At 45.2% G+C, this 12,510-nt stretch overlaps 1 long non-coding RNA gene across 1 annotated transcript in view; it reads right to left on the bottom strand.

Annotated features, from left to right (window-relative positions):
• The window catches only part of LOC135222071 (uncharacterized), a 75,979-nt gene extending 64,360 nt beyond the window's left edge, over positions 1-11,619 (bottom strand). Inside the window, exon 1 of the long non-coding RNA XR_010316164.1 lies at positions 11,492-11,619. This is a non-coding gene — a long non-coding RNA (uncharacterized LOC135222071). The remainder of the gene's footprint in view (positions 1-11,491) is intronic.
• Positions 11,620-12,510: the final 891 nt, after the last annotated feature.

Genomic DNA, 12,510 nt, shown 5'->3' with positions numbered 1-12,510 from the left:
TCTAGAACCTCCCAACTGTTCCTTCTTCTTTAAGTAAAACTTTAAAGCCCTTACCGGGCAAAGAGACCTCTCTGGTTCCTTGCCGACGAGACCCGATAATCCTTTTATTTCGAAGTTTCCTCGGCCAGGGTTCGAAGGATTTTCATTCTTCGCCAAGAATAATTCCTTGAAGGAACAGATGGCTGAATCTACATTGAACCCGACTTTGTCACTAAGGGCGTGCAGTTCGCTAACCCTTTTTGCCGTCGCCAGTAGACAAAAGGAATAAACATTTTCTTGTTAAATCACGAAACGAGGCCAAATGTAGGGGTTCAAATCTCTCTGAAGTCAAGAACTTCAGTACTACGTCTAGATTCCAGTTAGGGGGAGAAGTCATTCTAGACTTCTTGGTCTCAAATGACCTAATCAGATCATGCAGATCCTTATTGTTTCCCAAATCTAGGCCTCTATTCCTAAAGACGGCCGATAGCATACTCCTATAGCCCTTTATCGTGGCTACGGAGAGGTGCGACTCCTCCCTCAGAAATAACAGAAAATCAGCTATTTCTGCTACAGAGGTACTGGAGGAGGACAACTTCTTTGACTTACACCACCTTCTAAAAACTTCCCACTTGGATTGATAAACCCGGATAGTGGAAGTCTCCGGGCTCTAGCGATCGAGCTTGCTGCTTTACTAGAAAAGCCTCTCGCTCTGACAAGTCTTTCGATAGTCGAAAGGCAGTCAGAGCGAGAGCGGGGAGGTTTTGATGAAACCTCTCGAAGTGTGGTTGTCTGAGAAGATCCTCCTTTGTGGAAGGGATCTGGGGAAGTCTACTATCCACTCCAGTACCTCTGGAAACCATTCTTGAGCTGGCCAAAAGGGGGCTTATCAGGGTCATTCTTGTCCCCTTTGAAGTCACAAACTTCCTGAGTACTTGCCCCAGAATCTTGAATGGGGGAAATGCGTAAACGTCTACTGAGACAATCTAGTAGGAAGGCGTCTATTGCTAGAGCTGGGATCTTCTACCACTGAACAGAAGACTTCCAGTCTCTCGAGAGGAACGTGGCAAAGAGGTCGACATGAGGAGTTCCCCAAAGAGACCAGAGCTTGAGGCAAACTCTGAGTGGAGGGTCCACTCGGTATGAAGGACCTGGTTCCTCCTGCTCAGCCTGTCCGCTCGTACGTTCCTTACTCCTGAACGAACCTCGTCAAGAGAGAGATGTTCCTCTGGGATGTCCACAACAGAAGTTCTCTCGTGAGTTCGTAAAGGGCATACGAGTGAGTACCTCCTTGCTTCCGAATGTATGCCAGAGCGGTTGTATTGTCCGCATTTACTTGAAACTATTTTGTTGCAAACTAACGGTTCGAAGCTCTTTAGAGCTAGGTGTACAGCTAGCAGTTCTTTGCAGTTTATGTGCCAGGACACTTGAAGAGCATTCCAAGTGCCTGACACTTCTCTCTTCCCAAAGTTGCTCCCCAACCTTTTTCCGACGCCGTCTGAAAACAATACAAGGTTGGGCTCTGTATTTCCAGGGAAGTACCTTTGTTTTCCTCAGTGGGAGTAACCACCATTCTAGATGACGTTTTATCAGATCTGGAATGGAAAAAAACAAAAAGTCCGAGAGTTAGTCCTGTCTTCATGTTCCACCGAACTTCTGAGGAAGAACTGAAGAGGACGGAGATGAAGTCCTAGGTGAAAGAACTGTTCGAGCGAGGAAAGGGTCCCTAACAGGCTCAACCATTCCCTCGCCGAAGTCCGTTCCTTCCTTAGGAAGAGAGAGACTTTTTCTAAACCTCTCGCTAGTCTCTCTTGAGAACGGAAATACTCGAAAACCCGAGAATCCATCCGAATCCCCAGATAGACCAAGTTCTGGCTGGGGATCAGTTGGGACTTCTCGAGGTTCACGAGTAATCCTAAAGTCGTTTATAAGGTTTAGTGTCACATTCCAGGTCCTCCAAACACTGTTCCTCTGACTTTGCTCTGATGAGCCAGTCGTCTAGATAAAGAGATATACTGATTCCTTTCAGATGAAGCCATCTCGCCACATTTTTCAAAAGGTTCGTGAAAACCTGAGGCGCCGTCGACAGGCCGAAGCACAAGGCTCTGAATTGGAAGATCCTTCCCCCCGTCATGAAACGGAGGTACTTCTTCGACGAAGGATGGATCGGGACGTGAAAATATGCGTCCTGGAGATCCAGAGACACCATCCAATCCCCTTGGCGAAGAGCCGCCAGGACTGAAGCAGAGGTTTCCATGGAGAACTTCTGTTTTTGAACAAACTTGTTCAGAGCGCTGACGTCCAGAACTGGTCTCCATCCCCCGAGGCTTTCGCAACCAAGAAAAGACGATTGTAAAACCCCGGGGAGCTTGATCCAGCACCAGTTCTATAGCTCTCTTGTCCCACATCTGATCCACCATTTGTTGAAGAGTATCTTTCAACACAGGGTCCTTGTAATTGGCGGACAATTCCCTCGGAGTTGACGTCAGGGGAGGATTGTCCAGGAAAGGAATGAGATATCCCTTCTGAAGAACCGACATCGACCAAGGATCTGTGTCGATGCGATTCCAGGCTTCCGCAAATCCCCGGAGCCTGGCACCTAACTGGTGTTTGGCGGAGGCCGGCCACTTTCACTTTCCCCTTTTAAAGGGGCGGAACGACGGCTTCGACCTCTCTTCTCTCGGTCGTTTTCCTTTTAGCGGTAATCTAGTTGGAGGCCCCGCCCTCGAAACGGGTCCGGAACAGGAGTAGAACGTCCACTTTCTTTTCTCCCAATCAATACTGGTCTCTTCTTCCTGGACGATTGCAGGAGAAGATCGTTGAGTGGCTTTCTCCGTCAGCGATCGTCGAAACTATCCCTTTCCACCAAAAACTGTGACGGGAACAGAAAAATTCAGACCCTACGGGGTGCGGAAATAACAACGCTGCCTCTTTGTGAGTGTGTGATTACTGCTTTCGTCAAGAAATCGCTAAACACAGATTCTCTTCTTCAAGAGACCTGCTCCAAACAAGGAAGAAACCTTCCCCTGAGCCGTCTTGTGCACCGCCTTGGTTCAATACATCGACAGAATTGCTAGGAGTAGTACATCCGGTTCTAGCCCTTTCCGGGGCATTGCGACCTTCTTGGACATTCACCCCAAGGGACCAATCTAGGAAGTTAAACGACTTCTAGAATGTGGAAAAAAGTCCCTTGAGGAGATGACCAACCTTGAAACGGCCCCTCCAAAGTAATCTTAGCCGTGGTGAAGGGCTATGTCTCCTGGATGCGTCTACCCAGACTGGGAAAACAAAGTCAGCTTTCAGCTTGAAGCAGGGAGCGTGAGACCCATATTCTCCCAGTCTGGTACCAAATTACCCTCTCTTGCCGGCCGGGTCAGTTCTAGGGGGAGGCATGCCAAAAAAACTGGTCCTTACTAGCCTCCTTTTCTAGTAAGCATCCAGTTATTCCAGCGATTTTGCAGAGCTTCTCTTCATAGAAAATCGTGGTCGGTTTCATCTTCACGAAAAGCCGGACGATTTCGGAGTTCTTGCGAGCATTGGAAAACAGGAGAACGAGGCGAACGGAGGAAGGAGCCGGCAGGGATCAATGCGTCTCCGTATTCCTGGAGAAGGAGAGCTGTCAACGGACTTTGTAGTTCGACAGTCCTTCCTTAACTGTGAGGACTCGTCCTCTGATTTCCTCTTACCATAATTCGGTATCAGTAGGAGAGGAACCACTTTCTCGTTACGGGTCTTACTTGTCCAAACAATTCTCCTCTTACTGGGGACAAAATCCCTAATAGGACCGACGGGGCCTAAAGAGAATGTAAAGCAAGCTCCTATCTTGGAACTGGCTCTTCGTACTTGGCTGGCGACCTCGCGCCTGGCTGGCGCCTCGCGCCTGGCTGGCGTCTCGCGCCTGGCTGACTCCTCGCGCTTTTGGCTGGCGCCTCCCCGCGCCTGGACAAGAATGCCCTCGCGCGTTGGCTGGGCGTTCTCGCGCCATGACTTGACTCTTCTGCGCTTGGCTGGCCCGCCTCGGCCGCCTGGAACTGGTGCCTCGCGCCTCTTGAAAAGTCCTCGCGCCTGAACTGGACTCCTCGTGCCTTGTTATGAAGGACTTCGCGTTCTTCCATGAAGTCCCCTCCTTGGCGTGACAGATTTGTTCTTCTTGCTCCTCACGCTTGGATGAACATGACTCCCGGGCCTGCTTGTTACTTCCGCGCTCGGCTGAAGCTATCTGGATCTGGGACAGACGTTATCCCATCTGGGAGAATCCTCTCGTCTGTTAATGCGTTTCCTCGCTTGTCTGAACTCTCTCTTCGAGGACGCTTCTCGTCTGTAGGACCGCCTCGCGCTTTGGCTGTTCCGCTACGGCGCTTGGGTTCTGGCGGGATCCAGATCCTTCCCACGAGTCTCTATTCTGAGATCTCAAAAGACTGCCCACGTCTCAAATCAGGCCGCCTCACTCCTGGTGGGAGAAACGGCAGAACGAGTCTTCCTTTGGAACCGGCAGTCCTGACGTCTTTCTTACGAGGAGGTATCCTTCGAAAGGGACTTCCTACTAGGGCGGAAAGCTGTTCCTGTACCGCCAAAATAATGATCCTTTTGGACGCTTCTACCTGCGTCTTCTTGAACGGGAGAGGTAGACCTCGAAGGCGTGTTGCCCCCATCATGGGACGGCGGAAATAAACCCTCTTCGCCTTCTTGATAGAAGGAGGTTCTTCTTCCGAAAAGCGTTCTGGGCTTGGAATCCAAACCAGGATCTCCTTCCAAGGTGCCTTTTTCAGGGGCCTCGGACAAGTCTGAATCCTTCCACCCTCGTTTAGGGAGAGGGAAAGGAAGCGGTACGAAAGAGAAGCACTCTCTGAGGAACGCTTTTGCGGGATTATCGGTCCTGAGCAGGCTATGTTCATATACAATGGCACCCCATGCTGAAGGGAACGCCTGACCGGGGGGCGGGAAATTCTCCCAACCAACCTCCGTACGGCTTTCGACTTTGCCTTCTCCTCTGGGCTTGGGAGCTTGGAAGATGGTCTAGGACCTGGGAGCGTCGCAGAGAGAGTACGGTCAGACGCCCCCCCTCCACAACCCACTGGGGACACTCACTTCACTGAAAGTCACTTTCCACCATCCTTACCTTTATCGGCAGCCATTTCGGATTTCAATCCTGTGAAGCGTTAGCCTTCAGTTCAGCAATTTACCCCCCCCCCCGAAGCTTGAATCTGAATTGGTACGGCCAGTGAGGGTCCTGATACAGAATCATAATTAAGAGAAGAAGTTAGAATTATCCAAAGGCTCAATAGGCCTTTGTACAAACTACCCGCATCTTAGATGCAGCCCTTCTTCTGACTCTATACCCTTTCTAACTTCTTCAAACGTAAGGAAACGTTAGAGTCGTTCCATCCTCCTCAACATTCAACCTTCCCACAACTCCATGACAGGTGTTAGAAATAGAAACAATCAAAAACCCCTACATTTGCGGGACATGACAGGTGTGAGGCTCAACCGAAGCTTTCGGTTCTCCTCACCTTGCAGCCTACATTAACCACCAACATTTGCTCAACCACAAACACTTGAATCAGAACATTTCTGAAAGGAAAAATTCAAAAATAAAAGCAAGTCCAAATTCAGTCCACAGTAGGCGAATGCCCAAAACAAAGATCCAGGTACGTCACCCAAAAGTCCACAAAAAGATGATCAATTGCTTAGAAAAAGCGAAATTGCCAGTCAAGAGGTGGCAGCAATACGATGTTGATTACCAACCGGCGACAGAAAAATATATGAGTCGAAAACGGGAATGGGTTCCATAGTCCCTGCCCCCCACCCAGGGCAGGCCGGTAGATCACATGAACTACCTGTAGCGCTTAGTGGCGCGAAAATTTGAATTTCTGTCCTGGGGACGACGGAAGTCTTAGCTATGTATAATATCTGCCCAGGTAAGTTGATGTAATGAAAATTAGCACATTGTACTCTGCTAATATTTAGCCCTGAATCTAACCTCATACCCGAAATGGACTAGGATTAACCCCCGGACCGAACGGAACTCGAGAAGAAGAAGGAAGGAATCTCCTCTACGCAAGTTTATTAGTAGACGAAGGACTGAATTAACATTTTCTACTAATATCCTTTCATCTGTTTTTCCCCGGGATGATAGACCCGAGGGGGGGGGAAAAATACAATTCCGCTGGACATCGAGCGGCGGAAAAGAACCCTGTGTCATCTTTACTTCTGGAGTCTTTGTTCTTAATGGCTAAAGGAGATCTTTTCCTCCCACAACCTGGGTGCTATTTTTTCTTATCTGTCACTTTGTGTCTCCCTAATTCTGATATAAAACTTACCATCTTTGTTGAGGGATTAAAGGGGAAAACTGCTACTAACTCTGCCTGCTCCGCGCCAAGGGGGGACGGCGGATGCCTCGCCCTGTGGGCTTGTGGATCCCCATAACCCCCAGCAACTGGTTTAGGGCTGGTTCTGGAACAGGCAGGGGAGGAGCTGGTTGAAAGGAAACGATTAGTTACTTTCAGGTATCCCTATTGTCTTGATCTATCTTCAACTCAGCCTTGACATGAAAATCAGGTAAACCAGAGAACGTCAATACTCGACTGTCAACCTACTCTCAAAGTTTGTCTTAAGAAGCACTGTCTCTAAATCTCTACTCTTGTTCTACATTCGACTCTTCCTGCCTACCGTTTACTTCTTGATACAAGACCTTTCCTATGGTTTAAGATACCCTAACCAATTTGTTCAAAGACCACTCCTGGACATTCTCACACAATCTAGTCTTCACATTACATTGGAGGAAGGCCTACAATTTACGTCAAATAATGAGGTGACTGTCGGTTGTCTTAGGGTACCTCACCTCCCCTTCTTGCATTGTTGGCAAAGACGATACGTCGTTGAAGAATTGTTTCCGCCTCGTCGTTTTCTGTGATTGTCGCTGGCCGAGATGCAGAAGTTGATGTCGTTGTCAAGAGCCCTGTGTTGTTTCAATGCTTAGCCGAATCCCATGTTCTAATGAAATAAGGTTTATACAGAGCAATTCAAACCGTAATCCAAAGGAAAGCGTAATTCGTCACCAAATTTAATTCAATTCAACGGGTGCAAATGAAGGCCGGGCAAAGACCCAAAAAAGAACGTTCGCTTTTGGGTGGATACGTCCATACTCCAACCGCGAACGATAAAGTGATTGACGTGAGAGGGGCCAGGTGTGACCGGCCCGTGAGGCAGGGTGGCTACCAGCGGTGGGCTGGTAAATAGGTAACGAGGGTGTTTGCCAGAAGATTGGCAACACTGATCGTTTATTTTAACCAAAGATTTGGTAAATTTTAATAAATGAGGGTTCGGGCTGGTAAGTGACCAGGGCTTATTCAGGTGTTCAGGGGGTGTATTGCAATATGCAGAGTTTGTAGCACAGTAGTTCCTATGTCTCATGAGAGGCAGGGGTAGTTAGCCTGGCAGAGCCCTAGAGCGAAGCGACCCATCCCTTGGTCCGAAACAGAGGCATTAACTTTATGCAAGACCGACTGGATATGCCCCGACAAAGTAAGCTGAAGAGATGATTTGGGATCCTGTGTAGCTCCCACCAAGGCTTCGAAGCAAGAAAGAGTGTAAGACGACAATATGCTCCTGCTAAAGGCACCTTACCCATTAAAATTAATGAAGGCTCAGCAGCCAAACGCCCCGCCTGACCACATAACTAACCTGTCTGGGCTGGGTCCACGCGTCGGCTCCTGAGACGAACCCACTATAACACTAGGAACATCATTGCGTACTCCTCCAACAGATGATTTATTAACATGTCCGTGAATGGTCACGGGCGTGGCAGATGTACAAACGTGAGTTGGAGAGAAATCCCAAACACTCGAGATCGAAGGAGAATCCCCCAGAGTCGAACTCTTGGAGGCACCAGTGAGAGGGGCAGGCAAACACTTCTGCTGCACCAACTCTGCACTCACCACCTTTGACCTCTCGACAGGCACCTTGGAGAACAGGAAACACTTGCATCATGTGCACAGACAGGGGAGGTTGCAATATGCTCGCAATGTGCGCGAACAGGGGAGGTTGCAACACGCCCGCGATTTGATGCAGAGGACAAAGCACCCACTGCAGATAGCACCAGGGAAGGTACACTAATACTCTCCGAAACAAACAACCAACATCTCGAGAACACGTCCGCTTTGTTCCTCCCTCAAAGGCGAAGAAAGAGCAAAGTCCTTAACCTTCCAACACTTGATACACTATCGTGGCGTAGAAAGGGAAGAGGGAGAGGAAGACAGCACTGGCATCTTATGTGATCTCTTTGCAGGAGGCGGGGACAAAGCGACATGTTTCCTTCCAGTCCTCCCAACCGGAAACAGCTGGAGCAGCTGGCTCTGGAAGATAGCCAGCTGAATTGTCGGTTGCATCGGGAAGATCATCCTCCCTCTGCATTGACGCACCCAGGCATGAATGAGAGGGGTCCAAGATTGAAGAAGGCCGAGTCTCCGGTTGCTCACGAGGGGCAGCAGAAGGTCCGGGAGCCGAGGCACCCATAGCCACAGGAACTTTTGGAGGCTCGGAATTATGAGGGCAATTCTTTGCTGCCTTCCAAAGGTCCTTATGCCCCGTCAGAACAGCCTCTTGTGAGAAGGGAAAGGTGGAGTTGGAGGACGCTCGTCTGCATCTGGCAAAGCTGGAGAAAGAGAGGGAGATTGAGGCCCTCTCCGCAAGCACAGTGGGAGCCCTATCAGGAGGAGTTCGGCCAGGTTCGAATTCAATTGGCGAGATGCAGTAATTCTCCACATGAAAACGAGCCTGAGAAGACCGAGAACCCCGAGAGGTTGGAGGCCTGGACTCGTAAGGAGGAGTCACGGGATACACGTGCCTCCAACGCGCCTCTCGCCTGGCGTTGGTCACTTGTGGCAGCTCGGGATGGTAAATCCCCGTACCTGCTCTCCCAACTTCCTAAGAGGAACAGGAAGGGGAGAATCATTAGAAGGCGATGGAGAAGGGGCCTGCTTGCGGCCCCGTTCTCAAGGAAGAGTTGGGGAGTGATGACCTTTGTTCAACGGCGAAAAACCGATATGATTTGTTAGTTAGATTTTGAAAATGATTACAGAATGCTATATTTCAAACAACCAGAGGTGCACTGGAAATGTGTTATAATGATGAAGTGGATGAGATCTGGCAACTGTTGATTGCAAAACAGACCGAGATGGTTTTGGCCATACATATGATGAAAAGAAATGGAAAAGTTTTTTCAGAAAAGCAGCAGATATGGAACAACAGGATAGAGACCTGAAGGACGGCCTAGGAAATCATGGAAAAATGACACAGAATGAAAATCTAGAACAGGCTGAAACTGCAAATGATCACACAAGGAGGAAAGAACTCATTTTGCATCATAATAGGACAAACAGATATATAACAAATAAACCGTGCCAAAGTTTCTTCGGCGCAATCAGATTTTTCTGTGAAGTGTATAATTCAAGGCTACTGAACCTGTGTTGTTGCATTGTTGCCAGATGCATGATTATGGTTAACTTCAACCTTAAATAAAAATAAAAAACTACAAACAGCAGAGGGCTGCAATTTGGTATGCATGATGATTGTACATATATTATATAATATATATATAATATATATATGTACATTGTAACATAATACAAATTACTATATCATATATATTTATCAGTCTATAGTATATATGTATTGTATGCACACACATTTACGGCATAATAAAGTTATTACTTATGTTTAGTGGCTAATCCTGGCTATATGGCACAAGTTTCTTTTTCAAGACTGAAGTAAATTTCTCTTTTCAAAACTGAAGGAATTTTATTTTCAAAAGTATTTTATAGCCTTTTTAACCAAACTTAAAATTGTTCCTTTTCAAAACTAAAGTACATTTTTATCCTCTCAAAATCAATAACTTTCTTGAAAAATTAGGACACTTTTCTTTTTCGCAACTAAAATAAACTTCTTTACTGGAAAAAAAAAAAAAAATTAAAGCATATACCTAATACTCTCTTCCAAATTTAACTAGCGTACCAAGTCATTCAGTAGGCTCTCCACATTATCATCATCTTTCTCATTTTTATAAACTGAAGAGTCATATTTCAGCATGGATCTCTTGAAAAGGTGGGTTCAAATGTTGAACAGCATTTGCCATTCAATCCCAGGCTGGTCTTTATTCTCAATATTAAGGCTAAGAGCTCTAAGCCCATTCGATTTCTCAACTAGGTTTTAACTCGTGCAACTCTAGAGAAAACCATTTCAACTAGAGCATCAATTACTGGAAGGCTGTAGACTTTTAATGCAATTTCTGATAGGCTTACCCTATATCCTTTATAACTGATTCACCTCCTGTGTTGGTTACATCAATTGCCTTTGTCCAAAACTAGTAAGTTCCTGATGTTGGGACTTTCCCATCGAAAATATTACTCCAGTCTAGGATCAACAAATTTCGCCACTGACTCTAATACTATCTGCTATCTTAGCCTGATCATCAGCTACTAAGCTAATTCTAGAGATACTAATACTAGCTAATCATAAAATAGGGTTAGTGTCAACAGTAGATTATTAGGTATTATTATTATTAGGCTATTATACAAAATGAATGGAAGTAGCCCAAATCAAATAAAAGAGCCCAAGTCAAATCAAAAGTAGCCCAAAAAGTTGTAAGTAGCAGACTGTGAAATCTGGTTGCCCAAAGGAGTAAAAAGTAGCCCAATTTGTGGTTTGTAGCACAATCTGGCAACCCTGCAGTACAACAGGTAAACAAAAAGTCAGATGAACTTGAAAATACGTAAATAGGTACCTAAGCCTGAATTGAAAGTAAAATTACTCACTGTATTGATAGTCTAATTACCCAGAGTAACGATATAGCTAGTACTTAGGCCTAGGCTTACAGCCTACTGTCTGTGCGTAGTAGTAGTCTAGGCTGGATGCCAAGTTAGCTAACTGCTTAAGTAACAATTTAGGAAGCCACAGTCTGGGCGGCCGCGGATACCTAGGTACCTAGATCTACCCTAGTAGTAGGTAGCTGTATCATAACTTTCAGGCTAGCTTCTCCCCATTTATAGACTTATTCCTTAGGCCTATGCATTTTGCGACAAAATATCGTACCTACCTCAAAGTTACACTAGCCTATGGTACGGCCCACCGTTAGCAATTGGTAGTAGGGACAAAATGGTCTTAACTTTCGTCTCCCTACCTTAAGCCATTTCCGACTACTTAAAACATCACGTGAAAATTTTGGCCTAACCACATAAAAGGATTACAGACCGGGTCAACTCTACATCTACCCAGTCCGGGTATAAACAATTATAGGTAATACCATTTTCCTTTCGCTAGACCTATCGTGAGGGATCTCACGTACACATCGCACTGCGACCGTTACCTATACTACCCTATTAATGTAATTCACAATGACATATCAAACCAACCTTTTTAATTTCTCTCACAACTGCGTCGTATCTCAAATCAGCAACAATTAAAAATATTATAACAAACGATCTTTATGTCAACAAATTCATAATCTTTGTCTTACCTTTGATTCGTACTGGGTAACTTACGTATATATTTCTTACAACTAGACGGTCGACGTCAGTTCTTTTCTTACTGGCTCCGGCGCAACAACAACTAACGCCCCTTTGCAGTCATATGAGTCACCTCTTCAGCATGTTTCTCCATTCTACCGCAACACTGACTCGGATCAACGTTATTATTATTATTATTATTTTTTATTATTATATTATTATTATTATTATTATTATTATTATTATTATTATTATTATTATTATTATTATTATTATTATTATTATTATTATTATTATTATGTCAAGATTAGCGAACCCACTACTTTTCAAGACTATTATACCACTTTTATATTATTGATCATAGATGACCCTATGATAATCATTATATTATATTACATCTTATTATTATTATTATTATTATTATTATTATATTATTATTATTATTATTATTATTATTATTATTATTCAGTTAAGATGAAACCTATTCATACTGAGCCAGCCCACTGCAGGAACCATTGACTTGAAAATCAAGCTTCCCATTAGCAAGAATAACAAACGGTAATGGGAAATACATAAAGAAGAGATCAGATGTTAGAAAAGAAAAGAATAGATTGACAAATTAATAAATACGCAGATACAGATGTAAGTAAATCATGAAAAAGCAAAGAGAATTGTTTTAGGGTAGCAGGCAGACCTATTGCGTTGTATCATCGATTGAAGTTTTGAAGTTCAAACTGCACAACATCCTCAGGGAAGCTGTTCCACAGTCCAACGGTGTGAGGAATAAAGGACCCGTGGAGCTGAGAAGTTCGACAGTGAGGCACATTTATTGCACATTGATGTTGCTGTTCAGCAAATCTGGTTGTTCGCCTTAAGCGCAACTGTGTTGTGTTTATTTTGCATATTTATTTTAGAATTTACAAGTTTTTAAATAGATACAATTAAAGTGAAGCAACGAGCTCATGAATTCAATATCGTTTGAGAATTCGTTTAAAGTTCTTTGTAATGTTAAGATGGCACGAAAATAGCA

Source organism: Macrobrachium nipponense, chromosome 3 (genome assembly GCF_015104395.2).
Source record: "Macrobrachium nipponense isolate FS-2020 chromosome 3, ASM1510439v2, whole genome shotgun sequence".
Lineage (NCBI taxonomy): Eukaryota > Metazoa > Arthropoda > Malacostraca > Decapoda > Palaemonidae > Macrobrachium > Macrobrachium nipponense.
This window is presented reverse-complemented; position numbering and strand designations above follow the sequence as displayed.